The sequence below is a fragment of the Schistocerca gregaria genome, chromosome 2, assembly GCF_023897955.1.
Source record: "Schistocerca gregaria isolate iqSchGreg1 chromosome 2, iqSchGreg1.2, whole genome shotgun sequence".
Lineage (NCBI taxonomy): Eukaryota > Metazoa > Arthropoda > Insecta > Orthoptera > Acrididae > Schistocerca > Schistocerca gregaria.
In genome coordinates, this window is record NC_064921.1 from 1,003,124,347 (window position 1) to 1,003,140,775 (window position 16,429).

A 16,429-nucleotide genomic window follows, 5' to 3' on the forward strand; every position below is an offset into this window, starting at 1 on the left:
GTTCTGCAGCACCCACGTAGTGAAGGCTGCGAATGATCCGTGTGGTGTAGACACGGTAGGCAGAGGTGTTACTGAATCAGCAAGTTGGCGCTAAAAGCACGCTCCATCTCTGATTGATAGGCCACACAGGGAGGCAGCAGTGTTTGTCGCTAACACTGCAGTCACGCGCCGGCGCAGAACGTCTCACTGCCTCACCATAAGTGAAATCACCTTATTCACTGTATCTGAAACAGTTCTGTGTGTCGAAAAAAAGGTTTTCGGCAGACAGTACGCAAAGGGACGAGTTTACCTTTGTTGTTAATATTCATAGATTTTGTATTTGCAGAAATATTGAACTACATATTACTTTTATACTACAAGCGCTACGCCCTACGCGGAAATAATCTTCGGCGACCAACGTCCGTAAGCGGTCAGTTATCGTTATACCCGTGGTTACTGACATATGACGCAGCAGGAGCCTGAAACCTTTTCCACAAGAAACATGATCGAACTCTGATTCGCACATATGCAAATTTCCTCCAAACACCACGCAGGCCGGTAAATGCAGTTCGCCAGCCGTTCCAACAGGAACCTCATAGCACGCGTAGCGATTTATCAAGATGTGATACGTCCACAGCCGGCCGGTGGGGCCGAGCGGTTCTAGGCGCTTCAGTCTGGAGCCGCGAGACCACTACGGTCGCAGGCTCGAATCCTGCCTCGGGCATGGATGTGTGTGGTGTCTTTAGATTAGTTAGGTTTCAGTAGTTCTACGTTCTAGGGGACTGATGATCTCAGATGTTAAGTCCCATAGTGTTCAGAGCCATTTGAACCATTTGATACGTCCACAGCTCGTGGTCTGCTGGTTTTGAGTTTACATGGAAATGGAAGTTTATGGCAATTATTCTACAATTTTCTTAAGAATACAAAAACCAAACATGACGAGGCAGTCATGAAGAGAGTGATAAAGTGATGAAACGTCACTCTACTTGAAATTGGATTTCGTTTCTTCCTTCAATTTAATTTAATCATAACATGCAGTATATATTAAGCCTACGACTCAGGAACAGAAGGGAAACTGCTGTCCACCTGGAGAAGGCGCAACGTTATGTAGTGCGCGAACTTTCTTTCACCTTTCATTAATTCGTCAGCTCTCATTTTTCCATACATATTAACTATTTCAAGAAGGTTTATCGCAACTCAGTCTGCCGGTTTTGTCGCTGAAGACGACTTTTCACTTTCCAAGTAAAAATTTCTGTTTGTTCTTAAGAAAGATGATTTTATTGTAATTTAAATCTCCTTCACTCAGTGTTTTTATTACAGAGAGCAACCGGCCCCCTGCCCGAGAAAGCTGAGCTACCATCTTGGCATGATGGAGCTAACCAAACACGACTCACAACCGGTACTCACAGCTTTACTTCTGCCAGTACCTCTTTGCCTACCTTCCAAACTTCACAGAAGATCCCCTGTAAAACTTGCAGGACTTCCACTCCTGGAGGAAAGGATACTGCGGAGACGTGGCTGTGAGGACAGGTCGTGAGTGGTGCTTGGAGAGGTTAGTCGATAGAGCACTCTCCCACGAATGGCAAAGATCCCGATCTCAGGTCGCTGTCGCGCACACAGTTTTAATCTGGCAGGAAGTTGCACATCAGCCCACACTGGGCTGCAGGGTGAAAATTTCATTCTGGAAACATTCCCCAGGCTGTGGCTAATATCCTTTCTTCCATGAGTGATAGTCCTGCCAAGTTTCGCAGAAGACTTTCTGGGAGGTTTGTAAGGTAGGAGCTTCAATCTGCCAGGAAGTTGCACATCAGCCCACAATGGGTTGCAGAGTGAAAATTTCATTCTGGAAACATCCCCCAGGCTGTGCCTAAGCCATATCTACGCAGTATCCTTTCTTCCATGAGTGTTAGTTCTGCCAAGTTTCGCAGGAGAACTTCTGTGAAGTTTGTAAGCTAGGAGACGAGGTACTGGCGGAAGTACAGCTGTGAGGACAGGCCGTGGGTTGCGTGTGGGTAGCTCAGTCGATAGAGCACTTGCCCGTGAGAGGTAAAGGTCTCGAGTCTCGGTCCGATTCACAGTTTTAATCTGCCAGAAGTTTCAACCCAAGACGGTGTCTCCGACCAGTAATGTCATACGATCATCTCATTTCACTGCGTGGTATGTCTTCCCTCTGATCCGAAGCTCTGTGCTGTCGTTGATCATCCCAGCATGGTTCCGTACACCAGCGTCTAGGATTCCTCAGCAAGAAGCGTCGCGCTTAAACAGCTGCTCGACCGTAGAAAGTTTCACTCTCCCAACCACACACAACACAACGATGGCAATCTACGCGAATGACACAGCCATCATCGCGCAAGATTGGAAACAATCAAACATTACGTCACGCTTACAGACTGCACTCAGAGCGGCTGAGCCTTGGTTGGAGAAATGGCGTGTTAGAGTAAACGTCGACAAGTGCGAAGCCGTTCTGTTCACTAGAAGACCGAAGCAACTGGGCATACACCGACACTGCAGACCAATAACTCTACATGGACGCCCAATACGTGTCCGTGAGAAAGTCAAATATCTCGGTGTCTGGCTGGATCGGAAATTACTCTGCGGGGACCACATACAACACACGACCAACCGAGCTAGCGCGAGGCTCAAACAGCTCTAACCTATGCTCAACAGGCGTAGCACACTGAACAGAAGGGTGTCGAGGTCCACGTACATGACACTTATTCGATCCCTGATGAAGTACGCACCTCCTGTCTGGGATACGCTGCGCCTACACGCCTGCGCCGTCTGCAGTTCATACAAAACAAAGTACTCAAAATCATAAGCAATGCTCCACGATACACACGCATCGCGGATCTTCACCGGGAATACCGACTTGAGACTCTCACGGAGGTAATCCACAAACTCACCACAAGACTATACAGAAACTCCAGACATTCGCAGAACCCGTTTATTCTGTATCTGGGGAACTATGACCACAACCACAGATGGAAACATAAAAGACCAAAAGACACACTTGTAAGGACATAACATCTATGGCCAAGTACACGCAAACATAACGGTACACGTGAGCCCCTGTTAATCAGACGCCATTACTGGATATCCAGCTGGAATACACTGCTGAATAACTGGCGCCACGCAGGGAAGCCGTACCGTACACTGCATGCAGACAAGGTCCACACATCCCCCACACAGCCGATCTCCCACTACTATATAACGATGAGGATTGTCCCAGGAATGCAGCGGCTGCAGGAAACTGGGATACATCGCCATCGCTTGCCACGGTAATGATGCATGATACCCATACTAACAAACTCAATCTTGCATGAACTATCGCATCTAGTAAGCCACTACTGCTCTTACTACCCATCCCACTGTCGCAGAGGTTTTATTCCCATGGCACGAGCCTTGGCACTTTTTTCCCTCTGCTCTTCAAATCGCTACCCTCATTCACGTTTCGTCCACCACCTGTTAATGCGTTGTCTCACCCAGACGCACGGATAACATCACAGCCCAGCATCCTGTGATCCACTCACTAGATAACTAACATGTTGACGGAGGTGACAGTAGAACTTTTGGTCTGGCCATCACGTTGGTGAGGGCGTGTAGGGGCCCCATCCCTATTTTTCCCAATGTATTGAACTCTCACGACTGTAGCAGAAGATACCGTCACAGTGCAGAGCCTTCTGAAGTGAAGGTATAGACGTTGATTTATTGGAACGTTTTTATAATCATTCGGTGATATCCAGACAACACGGTCTGGGACTCGAGGATCGGTTTGAGATACCGGCACTTCATCGTATTTCCAGTTCACTGTTAAGAAAGGGAACAACAAACTGGGGACCGTCAGGGAAACTGCTACTTGCTGCTCTGACCTGTCACACGGTGTCATTCAATCAGTCACTAATCTTGGAAGTCCGTTATTTCAATACATGTAGCAGTTCTGTGTACCGGCATTCTCTCATTGCGACTGCGGGCTCTATCCGCATGTGTCAGGCTCTAGTACGACACATCGCTACACAGACTAAACTTTTCGCACGTAGTGCAAACGGATAGTGACAGCCAATAGTCGCTCTGTACTCACGTTATGGATTCAGACCCACCTTCGGGCACGGAGATACAAATTTCCGCAGTTTTCCTACGGCCAGAGTCAATACTGCCACGATTACCCTCAACCGGTCCCATCTGGTTTCCTGTTCCACTTATGTGCAAACCACGCCAGCGCTCTGCCTCTGATGACCTGGCCCTATAAAGGACGTTAAACCCGAATGTCAATTGTTCATTTTTTTACTATCAGTGAGCAAACTCATTTGGACGGAGTGGGTCTCAATTCCGCTTTCCTGATTTATGTCTTGTGTGGTTCTCCTGTTTACATAAGTAGTGGGTGTGGTCCGAGCCAGCCGGAGTGGCCGAGCGGTTCTAGGCGCTACAGTCTGCAACCGCGCGACCGCTGCGGTCGCAGGTTCGAATCCAGCCTCGGGCATGGATAGATGTGATGTCCTTAGGTTAGTTAGGTTTAATTAGTTTTAAGTTGTAGGGGACTGATGACCTGAGCCGTTAAGTCACATAGTGCTCAAAGCCATTTGAACCATTTTTTGTGGTCCGAGTCAGGTGAGCCACCTCGAATTCTGCTGTCAGAACAAACTTCCCTCGACTATACCCGGAAACAGGAAGAGAGTAAGTGGCATGCAGTTTCCCACCTAGAGACTGTTGTCCCGTATGCTGGGTTAAAATATAAAACCTCTCCGCAGTATCCCATGGCGTGACAGCACATGGCACCGTTATTGGTGAACAGTTCGGTGGAATGTTGTTCTGGACACAGCGACACTTCTGTTCAAACAGAGAAGCACTCTAAGGCACTACACTATTTCGTCTTCTTCTTTTCAACCGACACGCGTCAGTAGCAACATGAACATGAAACTACACTGCACAGAACTCAGTCATGGAGACGGACTCCTGATGCTTATGATGTCTAAGACTCGCTTCCCTGAATTACTTGGATCCAATGCCGGGCCCGGCCGCTGTGACCGAGTGGTTCTAGGCACTTCAGTCCGGAACCGCGCGACTGCTACGGTCGCAGGTTCTAATCCTGCCTCGACCATGGATGTGTGTGATGTTCTTAGGTTATTTAGGTTTAAGTAGTTCTAAGTCTAGGGGACTGATGACCTCAGATGTTAAGTTCCATATTGGTTAGAGCCATTTGAACCAATGCCGGGATTTTTCGCTAGAATGGCCTCGGTCATTACTCATTCCCCATTGTCGTGGAAATAAATAACTGATCCACATCAAATGATCTCTCTGCCGACAAAACGCTAAACTTTTCCACGGTAAGATATCGTTGAGACTTTCGTGGTCACCTGATTGATGTGCTGCCTGTTGCCCTTCTGCGGTTCTTCTGCCGACGGTTGTTCCTTTCCCCGTCGTTTTCAGAACAGATGGTTGATACGGTCAGAGTTTCATCCTCCCTTGCCGAAGGGTATCGTAGTGGAAGGCATATAGTTGACAATACCAGCCGCTGTGTATTTGAAGCCATTTTGACTATATTTCGACTGTGACTGTCCCAAGAAATATGTATAGGTTTTTTAAATTACTTTGTCAACTAATTTAGTGACATGTTTCGAGGTAAACCCCATCTTCAGGCTGAATGGCATTACAAAAACAACTTTAAAATAAGGCCATACTGACGTTACATAGTCTTTTCGTAAAGAAAAAGATGACCCCCAGCATTTACGAAAAGACTATGTAACGTCAGTATGGCCTTATGTTAAAGTTGTTGTTGTAATGCCACTTGGCCAGAAGATGATTTTTATCTCGAAACATGTCGCTAAATAAATAAGTAATACATTAGTTGACAAAGTTTATGACTGGTAGCGGTAATTAAAAAAAAAACCTTTACGCTGTATATTTACTTCTTTACTCTGCAATCCACCTTACGTTGCATGGTGAAGGATACAGTGTTGTGGGCTTCCCGACTGTGGACTTTGCGACCCGTGATGTAATTAGCGTTTTCGACTACAAATACTGTAGCCACAAATTTTGCGAGCGTTTGGGCAATAACGTCACTTCACATTTTGTCCAGGCTTAGGATTGGCTATGAAAATTGTAGATAGGTTTGTTTAAATGTTTTTATCTTTATTTATTTTTAGATGTTTACCTCTCTACAATGTAACTGTAGCAAATGACTGAACATTTGTCTTATTTTACGAATTTTAATTCTCTCTCAATTTTAGTATACCACTCCACCCTCTCCATCTCTCTTTACACGCTACCCTGTTCCAGTCGCGAACGCCGTGCTGGAACATCGTCTGTTGTTAAGCCTGCGTATGAACTCCAGTATTTCTGATTTCACGAGGGCGTGGTTGAAAGTAATGCGTATAAATTTTTTACGTGAAAAACCTTAAAGCTTTTCAAAGAAAACAAACGGTATTAGTATTCTACACCTTTATTGTTCATGCTTACGTATTCATTTCTCAACATAGTCATCCTGGCCAGTTCGTTCATATCGTCACTGTAGAATGTTCAACTTTGTTGATGGAACCTCAGCCTCACGTCTCCTTGCAACGTTTCATCACTACCAAAGTGAAACGTGTTCTTTCAGTTTTGCAAACAGATGAAAATCGGGTGGTGACAAGTCGGGAATGTAAGGTAGGGTGATCGACGACAGCGAACCAAAGCTGCCGATGTCGCGGCGCTCGTGTGTCGTCTGACATTGTCACGTTGAAGGAGAGCACGCTCCATGCATGGACTGACTCTTCGAATTCGAAAGCCGATTACAGCATGCTGTATCTCACTCACCGACATATTTATTTATACACCGCTACGCTATACGCTGTATTTCGGAGCCCTCTAGCGGTAGAGGGCTGCAAATATGTAGACATGAAGAACAGAGATGTAGAATGTTAATAACGCTTATTTTGTTTAAAAATATATGAGTACTGACATTTAAAAAATCTGAGGCATAACTTTTCAGGATGCTCACGACTTATCTTAGAAGAAAGATTAAGGAAAGGCAAACCTACGTTTCAAGCATTTGTAGACTTAGAGAAAGCTTTTGACAATGTTGACTGGAATACTCTCTTTCAAATTCTGAAGGTGTCAGGGGTAAAATACAGGGAGCGAAAGGCTATTTACAATTTGTACAGAAACCAGATGGCAGTTATAAGAGTCTAGGGGTATGAAAGGGAAGCAGTGGTTGGGAAGGGAGTCAGACAGGGTTGTAAACTGTCCCCGATGTTATTCAATCTGTATATTGAGCAAGCAGTAAAGGAAACAAAAGAAAAGTTTGGAGTAGGTATTAAAATCCATGGAGAAGAAATAAAAACTTTGAGATTCACCGATGACATAGTAATTCTGTCAGAGACAGAAAAAGGACTTGGAAGAGCAGTTAAACGGAATGGACAGTGTCTTGAAAGGAAGATATAAGATGAACATCAAGAAAGGCAAAACGAGGATAATGGAATGTTGTCGAATTAAGTCGGGTGACGCTGAGGGAATTAGATTAGGAAATGAGACACTTAAAGAAGTAGAGGAGATTTGCTTTTTGGGGAGCAAAATAACTGAGGATATAAAATGTAGACTGGCAATGGCAAGGAAAGCGTTTCTGAAGAAGAGAAATATGTTAACATCGAGTATAGATTTAAGTGTGAGGAAGTCGTTTCTGAAAGTATTTGTATGGAGTGTAGCCATGTATGAAAGTGAAACATCGACGATAAATAGTTTGGACAAGAACAGAATAAAAGCTTTCGAAATTTGGTGCTACAGAAGAATGCTGAAGATTAGATGGGTAGATCACATAACTAATGAGGAGATATTGAACAGAATTGAGGAGAAGAGAAGTTTGTAGCACAACTTGACAAGAAGAAGGGACCGGTTGGTAGGACATGTTCTGAGGCATCAAGGGATCACAAATTTAGCATTGGAGGGCAGCGTGGAGGGTAAACACCGTAGAGGGAGACCAAGAGATGAATACACTTAGTAGATTCAGAAGGATGTAGGTTGCAGTAGGTACTGAGAGACGTAGAAGCTTGCACAGGATAGAGTAGCATGGAGAGCTGCATCAAACCAGTCTCAGGACCGAAGACCACAACAACAACAACAACAACAACTCTTACGTTCAGAATCTTTTCACGAGATATATGTTGGAGAAAGCAATATGTTGTTCATTCGTCTAGGGTCTGTACATGTAACAAGCCAAGGTCGTTATGTGAACGGTCGATTGATCGTAAATCGATCGCACTGTGTAAGGATTTTGGTTGGGTTTGTATGCGTTTAGTGTACAATACGGCAGGGGAGCCGAATTGCACCCAGAACGCAATCAAACACAACCAAAACGCTTACACAGTGCTATCGATTTACGATCAATCGACCGTTCACATAACGACCTTGGCTTGTTGCAGGACAAGTACAGACGCTGCAGCTGGCCCAGGACACCCCAGAAGTACTCCTCCTCCGAAGGACTGACACTCTTTATGATGATCTAAGCTATGATAACGATACTGAGCATTGCACGACATCCAAAACTAACAACAACCGCACCCTTGCATTGTCACAGACAGAAAGAAAACCGCTACTGCTCTTACTGCCTGACCAGACCAACGCAGAGTTTTTTTCCCTTGGCGCTTGCCTTGGCACTCTTTTCCGCTGTGCCCTTGAAACAGCTACTCTTCGCTCGCCTTCTTCCACAGTCTGTCTCCTTTATGCGGGTGCATTAGTGGTTAACCCTTTCCAGACATACGGACAACATCACGGCCCCACACCTCGTGAAGTCCTCATTTACTAACTAACAATACTGTAAAAGTAGGATTTTGAGGTGGTCACCACGTTGGTGTGGGTGTGGAGCGGCTCCACCCTTTTTCTTTCTTTCTTTCTTTTTTTTTTTAAAGGGTTCTTCTACGAAATTTCTCTTTTACTTCTACATCAGTACTTCACACAGTACTTCAGATGCTCCCTTAAGGTGTATGACAGAGGCTCTTCCTGGTCATTTCGCGAGGCGTATGTGCTACGAAGTAATGTCTTACCCGGCTCTTCTTGGAACTTAAGCTACAGAAAAAAAATGGCTCTGAGCGTTATGGGACTTAGCATCCGAGGTCATCAGTTCCCTAGACTTAGAACTACTTCAACCTAACTAACCTAAGGACATCACACACATCCATGCCCTAGGCAGGATTCGAACCAGCGACCGCAGCAGCAGCGCGGTTCCGGACTGAAGAGCCTAGAGCCCCTGGCCACAGCGGCCGGCACTTAAGCTACAGACCTCTCCGTGAAGCACAACGCTTCTCATGTGACTTCTGCCACTGCAGTTTGCTTAGCATTTCCGTAATGCTGTCGTGCTTACTAAACGACCACGTGATGAAACCTGCCGCTTTTCGTTGGCTCTTTTCTAACTCTTCCATTAATCTAGTCTCGTAAAGATCCATAACTCACGCGCAGCAATCAACAGCGGTTAGCGCAGGTGGTTCGTAATCTGCTTATTTGATGAGTGAATTATGTTTCCGTAAGGTTCTTCCATTGAATCTGCTTTTTTGTAGTGTTAGTTTTACTTGGTCGTTGCACGTTACGTCCTTCCAGACGGTTACCCCTAGGCACCTTACCGTTGCTGTAGTCGTTCCTATCTGACACCAGCATCGCCTACGAACAGCTCCATGGAGCTTCCGCCATTAAGCACTACTTCGCATACACTAATGACCGTATTACGGTCTCTTGGGGTTCTCCATAGATTACGTTTACATCTGTTGATACCGCGTTGTTAAGACTGCGTGCTCAGTTTTACGGCCGCCGAGCGGTTCTAGGCGCTTCAGTCCGGAAGCGAGCGACTGCTACGGTCGCAGGTTCGAACCCTGCCTCGGGCATGGATGTGTGTGATGTCGTTAGGTTTAAGTAGCTCTAAGTTCTAGGGGAGTGAGGGACTGATGTTAAGTCTCATAGTGCTCAGAGCCATTTTTTTGTTTTTTTTGTTTTTGTTTTAATTTTACGCGCTTGTAAGACACGTATCTGGTCCGATATTCGGTAAGCTCGTAACTAGGCAGTCGAAATTATACTGAATGTTTCTCGGATTTCAAGGACACGGTGTCAACCTGGGCGTCTTTCTGTACGGCTCTGTGGATTTCGTGGACGAGTTTTCAAAAGTAAACCACAGACTAATTGACAACGCCTCTTTCAGCCAACCACACGAAGTAGGTACGAGTAAAGCCATCTATAATGTGCATTTAAGAAAACTTAAGTAGCAAATACTGGTGAAGTATTTATTAGAAATCTGTAAGGGTCGAAGTACATATATTTTGGCGATTGTATTTTAACCTGACCTACTGAGGCTGCGCTCAAAGAGCCTGATCTTAACGACGACCGTCTAAAATTGACATCACACAATGTCGGTAGATAAACGTCACACTGTCCACACGCCCACTACAGAAATCAGAATCAAACTAGAATTTGATTCACAGGCCGGGCGTTGTGGCCGAGCGGTTCTAGGCGCTTCAGTCTGGAACCGCGCGACCGCTACGGTTAGGTTGGTTCGGTTTAAGTAGTTCTATGTCTAGGGGACTGATGACCTCAGATGTTAAGTCGCATAGTGCTTAGAGCCATTTGAACCATTTTTTGATTCACAGCCATCTAAATTAGAGTTTCATTCTGACTTGTATAGTGAGCATACGGATATTACCTACCGTCACTGTGTGACGCATGTTTTGCCAATTTTAGATGGTTGTTGTTAAGACGAGGCACTTTGAATGCAGCCTCAGGCTTGGAAATGAACTAGTCGTCAAGACACAATTAGATGACAAAAGTGGTGGGACTGTGATATGCAAGTATACAGATGGCGGCAGTATGGCGTACACAAGGTATAAAAGGGCAGTGCATGGCGGAGCTATCATTTGTACTCAGATGATCCATGTGAAAAGGTTTCCGGCGTGATTTTTGGCCGCACGACGGGAATCAATAGATTTTGAACGCAGAATGGTAGGTGGAGTTGAACGCATGAGACATTCCATTTCGGAAGGGAATTCAATATTCGGAGATGCACAGTGCCAGGAGTGTGCGGAGAGTACCAAATCTCAGGCACTGCGTCTCACCACAGGCAACTCAGTGACCGATGGCCTTCACTTAACGACAGAGAGCAGCAGTGTTTGCTTACAGTTGTCAGTGCTGACAGACAACCAACTCGGCGTGAAATAATCGCAGAAATTAGTGTGGAACGTATGATGAGCGTATCTGTTAGGACAGTGAAACGAAATTTTGGCGATAATGGGCTGTGGCAGCAGACGAGTGACGCGGGTGGACCGGTCGGGGTGACCGAGCGGTTCTAGGCGCTTCAGTCTGGAATCGGGCGACCGCTACGGTGGTGGTGGTGGTGGTTAGTGTTTAACGTCCTGTCGACAACGAGGTCATTAGAGACGGAGCGCAAGCTCGGGTTAGGGAAGGATTGGGAAGGAAATCGGCCGTGCCCTTTCAAAGGAACCATCCCGGCATTTGCCTGAAACGATTTAGGGAAATCACGGAAAACCTAAATCACGATGGCCGGAGACGGGATTGAACCGTCGTCCTCCCGAATGCGAGTTCAGTGTGGTAACCACTGCGCCACCTCGCTCGGTATCGGGCATGGATATGTGTGATGTCCTTAGGTTAGTTAGGTTTAAGTAGTTCTAAGTACTAGGGGACTGATGACCTGAGAAGTCAAGTTCCATAGTGCTCAGAGCCATTTTTTGACGCGCGTGGTTTTGACAACAGCACGAAACTGCCTACAGGGCCTCTGCTCGGCTCGTGACCACATCGGTCGGATCCTAGATGACGCTGTGGCGTGGTCAGATGAGTCCCGATTTCAGTTGGTGGGAGCTGATGGGAGGTTTTGAGTGTTGCACAGACCCCACTAAGCCATGGTACCAGGTTGTCAACACGGCACTGTGCAGGCCGGTGGTGGCACCATAATGATGTGGGCCTCTGGTACAACTGAACGAATAATAGACTGGGAATCTTATGTTTAGCTAGTTGGAGATCATTTGCAGCAAACAAATGATGGGATTTTTACAGATGACAATGCGCCAAGTCACCGGGACACAAGTGTTCGCGACTGGTTTGACCATTCTGGACAATTCAAGTGAGCGGTATTTTTCATGTTAAACTCGGGAGGACGGCAGTTCAATCCCGCGTCCGGCCAACCTGATTTGATGGCGCGCCAAAGTGAAGCATGGTGCGGAAAGTATTTCTATTTTATTTCACTTCTCTTTCCTCCTCCTCTTCTAAGTTTTTTTTTCTCTTTACACATGTTTATCCTTTTCACACATAGCTCTCTATCTGCAGCCTATTTGTTCTCTTTCTCCTCTGCTCAAAAAAAAAAAAAAAAAAAAGTTGCTGCTGTTGGTGAGACTGTATACTCATTTATGTTAACAAAAATAAAAAGAATAAAAACAGAAGGCCGTTGCGGAAGTATAGCTACCTTTTATGTTTTACGTTTTCAAAGGATATTGTTATTTTATGAAGGACGTCGTCATTTATAATCACATACAAGAGGTTTTTACTTGTTTTCTTCTTAGCTAAAAAAAGGTCGGTAGAGCACTAAAAATTAAAAAAGAATAAAAAACAAACAAAAAACAAGTAAAAAAGTCGGTAGAGCACTTGCCAAAAAAAAAGTGATCAAGTGATCGATCAGTCGACCTAGGTTCCCTCCCACCACAAATTCCATCGAATATCTGTGGAACATAATCGAGAGTTCAGTGTGCGCACAAAATTTTGCATCGGCAAAACACTTCCGCATTTATGGACGGCTTGGACGCTGCGTGACTCAGTATTTCTGCAGGGAACTTACAAAGAGTTGTTGAGCCCATGCCACGTGGGGTTGCAGCACTAGACCTGTGGTGTCACCACCACACCGCCAGACACCACACTCGCTAGGTGGTAGCCTTTAAATCGGCCGCGGTCCGTCAGTATACGTCGGACCCGCGTGTCGCCACTATCAGTGATTGTAGACCCAGCGCCGCCACGCGGCAGGTCTGCTCTAGAGAGACTCCCTAGCACTCGCCCCAGTTGTACAGCCGACTTTGCTAGCGATGGTTCACTGTCTACATACGCTCTCATTTGCAGAGACGACAGTGTAGCATAGCCTTCAGATACGTCATTTGCTACGACCTAGCAAAGCGCCATATTGAGTTTCTATTCTGAACAGATAATATTGTGAATCATGTACTGTCAAGAGCGACGTTCATCATTAATGGATTAAAGTTAAGTATCAAACTAATTACGTCCACTTTCTCAATTCTAATTCCTCGTCATGTTCCAGACCTCACATCAGTATAGTCCTTCCCTCCTCACGCCAGCCTGCGTGAGCTAAACGCGTGCATTTCGGACCCCTCTCGTAACACGGTGTTGGCTCTTCTGCCAACTACAACAAGACCGAACAAAAGAAGGTCCGATAGGAGGTATCCCATGATTTTTGTCATCTCATTGTATACTGTAAATGAAAATCTCATTTTCCACATGTTAAGTTATTTGTCTTTCCTGAATTTGCATTGAGTGATGGCTAGTACAATAATGATGCTCGCAGGCTAAAGGTACGTTGTCCAAGACGCGACGCCCACGAGCGACTGCGACGGGTCGCTACGTGACGTCAGAAGTTGGCTGCTGGCGCATGCGCAGTTCGAGTTTGGGATGTGCCGCAGCACTGCACCAGTGAGCAGTAGTGATGGGCTAAACTGCAATTTTCCGATATCAGTGATTTCTGTGAATGCTACTTTTCAGTACCTGTTATTCTTAACTGTGATTTTTCGCAGTTAAGAGTCGCAGTTAAGGAACCCAGGTCGTGTATCCCTCCGCCACTGCTATTTCTGCGACTTCTGCTACTTCTGCTATTTCTGCTACTTCTGCGATTTCTGTGACTTCTGCGATTTCTGTGAATGCTGCGATTTCTGCGACTTACCACCGTATGAAAAAGTTACATCTGTCCACACAGTTCAACAAACCTATCATTGGTAAGTATGTTTTATGTTTGTTCTTCCGTTGGCTTTAATTTTGTATTAAAGAAACAACTGTGAAAATATTAATAGTGTAATTAATATGTAAGTAGCTGTACAGTACTGTAATAGTTCGTGTTTAGAAAATGAATTGTAACATATTGTTATGTTCACAGGTATCCAAACTACACTTCAGTCACTCAGTAAAGTGATTACTCAAAATATCATTGTCAACAGATCTGGAGAAATTGCCACTGCGTCTTTAGACTGTTTTCGTCAGACGAGAGGTTAGTTTCTAAGTATTTCGATGGACTTAATTACTTCAGTGAGATCGTTCATACAAATGTGAAATATACTCCATTGAGTGGCTTTCATTACAGCAAATATTAGCAATCTACTCTGTCAATTATGTTGCTTGCAATTAGTGACAGCAAAAATTGTTTAATAATCCTTGCGATTTTGCAGACACAGTTATGACTCTGATTACTGGTTGCTGTACGTATCTATCCACATCAAGGCTGTTGGGAGAGACTCGTGAAGATTCAAGACAGCTCTTAGAGGATTTGCAGTTTAAAAGTGACATAATTGTGAAATAAGTGTGCAAATGTGTGATTAAACTATTTGTTATTGTGATATCTGTGACTTCTCAATCACTGTGATTTCTAACAGATACGTGATTTCCTGCCCACCTCTAGTGAGCAGTGTTGCGACGGAAGTCGGACGACACAAAGACGTACGGGTGCCAGAAAGATGTCGAGCCAGCCAAGGAAAACTGAAATGAGCCACTTGCAGGATGTGTTGCTCTGTGAGCTGGTATCGCAACATCCTTGCCTTTACGATTTCAAGAACCCTAAATATAGGGACACTTCGTTCAGAGACAGAATTTGGGAAGAAATTGGTGCACAGTTGAAACTGGCAGGGGAGTGAAATATATATTATTTTCCCATTAATCCAAATTTCTCTGTCCTGCAATGAAAATCAGTATAATCCATGCAGATGTAGAATTAGAATCATGAAAATGAACTTGCAGGTCAATTTTCGCATTACTATTTTTTTTTTTTTGACGATAAAAACTGAAAACGGCAAGTACATTATAAAATGAACAATCTAAAGTACAACGAGAAAGTTACATTTTACAATACCTTCACTTTGAAAGTAAACGGTAGATTGGTGCCTTGATGATACCTTCCAGTTGTGAAAAACCACCACAAGATTGTTGTACAGCTTTCTGTAATGAATAGGTGTTCGTTTTTGAGGAAGGCGCGACGCTCCCGGAGATATATGAGCCGAAATCTCGGAAGCGGAGATCAATATCATTCTGATCTCAACTTTAAAAATAATTTCGATATGTTAGCTTCTTTTCATCGGCAACGACGTATGACCTAACGTGAACCATACGCAAATTAGCCAGCGACCACATTTTTCACTGAACACAATTCAAATTTTATGCAGTAGGTTACTTGTAACTTAAGTATCGGAATAACTGTGACGAATATCGGGAAAATAGACACCTCATTATCAAGCTGTGATGTGAATCTGTAAGATACGCAAACATCAATTTTTTGTGCTTTCCTCACAATCGATAGAGAAGTAATATACAGCGAAAAAAACACGCAAAACCGGAAGAGATACTTTTCAATTTGTTAAAGTAAAAGGAGAATCTGCATCGAAAAACTAACTCTGGAAGCCGTTGTATCTTTGTTCCATTAACATACAGTATTTTTTACAGCAAGGAAACCGGAATTCTTATTTTTCTTATGTATTAGAATCCGCTGCCGCCGACCAGAGCTTGGGAAACAGCGACGACTCCTGTGTTGCTGCGGCCTTGTCAGGGTGGGAACAGAGGAGGGGGCAGCGTCGTGGTCGCAGCCAACTGTCGCGTCCTGCACAACGTAGCTGAAGAGGCAGTGGTCAAGTACCGTTGGAGCGCGTGTTCTATAAGCTTACCTCCTACGCGGGAGGCCTACACCTCCTGTGGACTGACCCGCCGGCTGCGCAGCGGCTGGACGACGCATCGGCGCACAGCGGCGCCTCACCTGCGGGCCAGCGCGGTGTGCGCGACGCGGCCAGCGGACGCAGGCAGCCCTCCGCCGCCCGGCTCCGGCTCGCACTGGGCTGCCCCGTGCGCAGGGCGCGCCTGGCGCGCGAAACCCGACGCGTGCGTCGGCTGGCGCGAGAGCGTCGTGCCGTTCGCACGGTCGCAGCTTCAGCTCTGTCGCCAGCCTCTTGCGTCAGCGTCTGCCCCTTCCTCTGTCTGTGGCCGGTCGTACTCGAGCACACGGTCGCTCGCTCTGCAAACGTTCTCGATTTTGTCATTTGAGGAAATAACAACAGCCCACTTTTCGGATACTTCCATTTACGCTAAGAGGCGTTTTAGGCTTTCACCCGTCTTCCGCTAGCATAATCTATACTACTGTTTAAAAACAAGTCGTTGCTGACTCTCGGAAAGTGTTAGGCTGCATATTTTTTTAATATATCCAATATTAATATACAAATGGGAAGCCCTCCCCCCCTCTCCT

The 16,429-nt window shown here is 45.4% G+C and overlaps 1 protein-coding gene across 2 annotated transcripts in view; it reads right to left on the minus strand.

Moving 5' to 3' along the window:
• Nucleotides 1–16,127, minus strand: part of LOC126335503 (coiled-coil domain-containing protein 39) — a 424,893-nt gene extending 408,766 nt beyond the window's left edge. Inside the window, exon 1 of one of the 2 annotated variants that reach the window (XM_049998848.1) lies at nt 15,858–16,127. The gene's annotated coding sequence lies outside the window, so the exon portion shown is untranslated. The remainder of the gene's footprint in view (nt 1–15,857) is intronic. The other variant, XM_049998849.1, reaches the window with a different exon arrangement.
• Nucleotides 16,128–16,429: the final 302 nt, after the last annotated feature.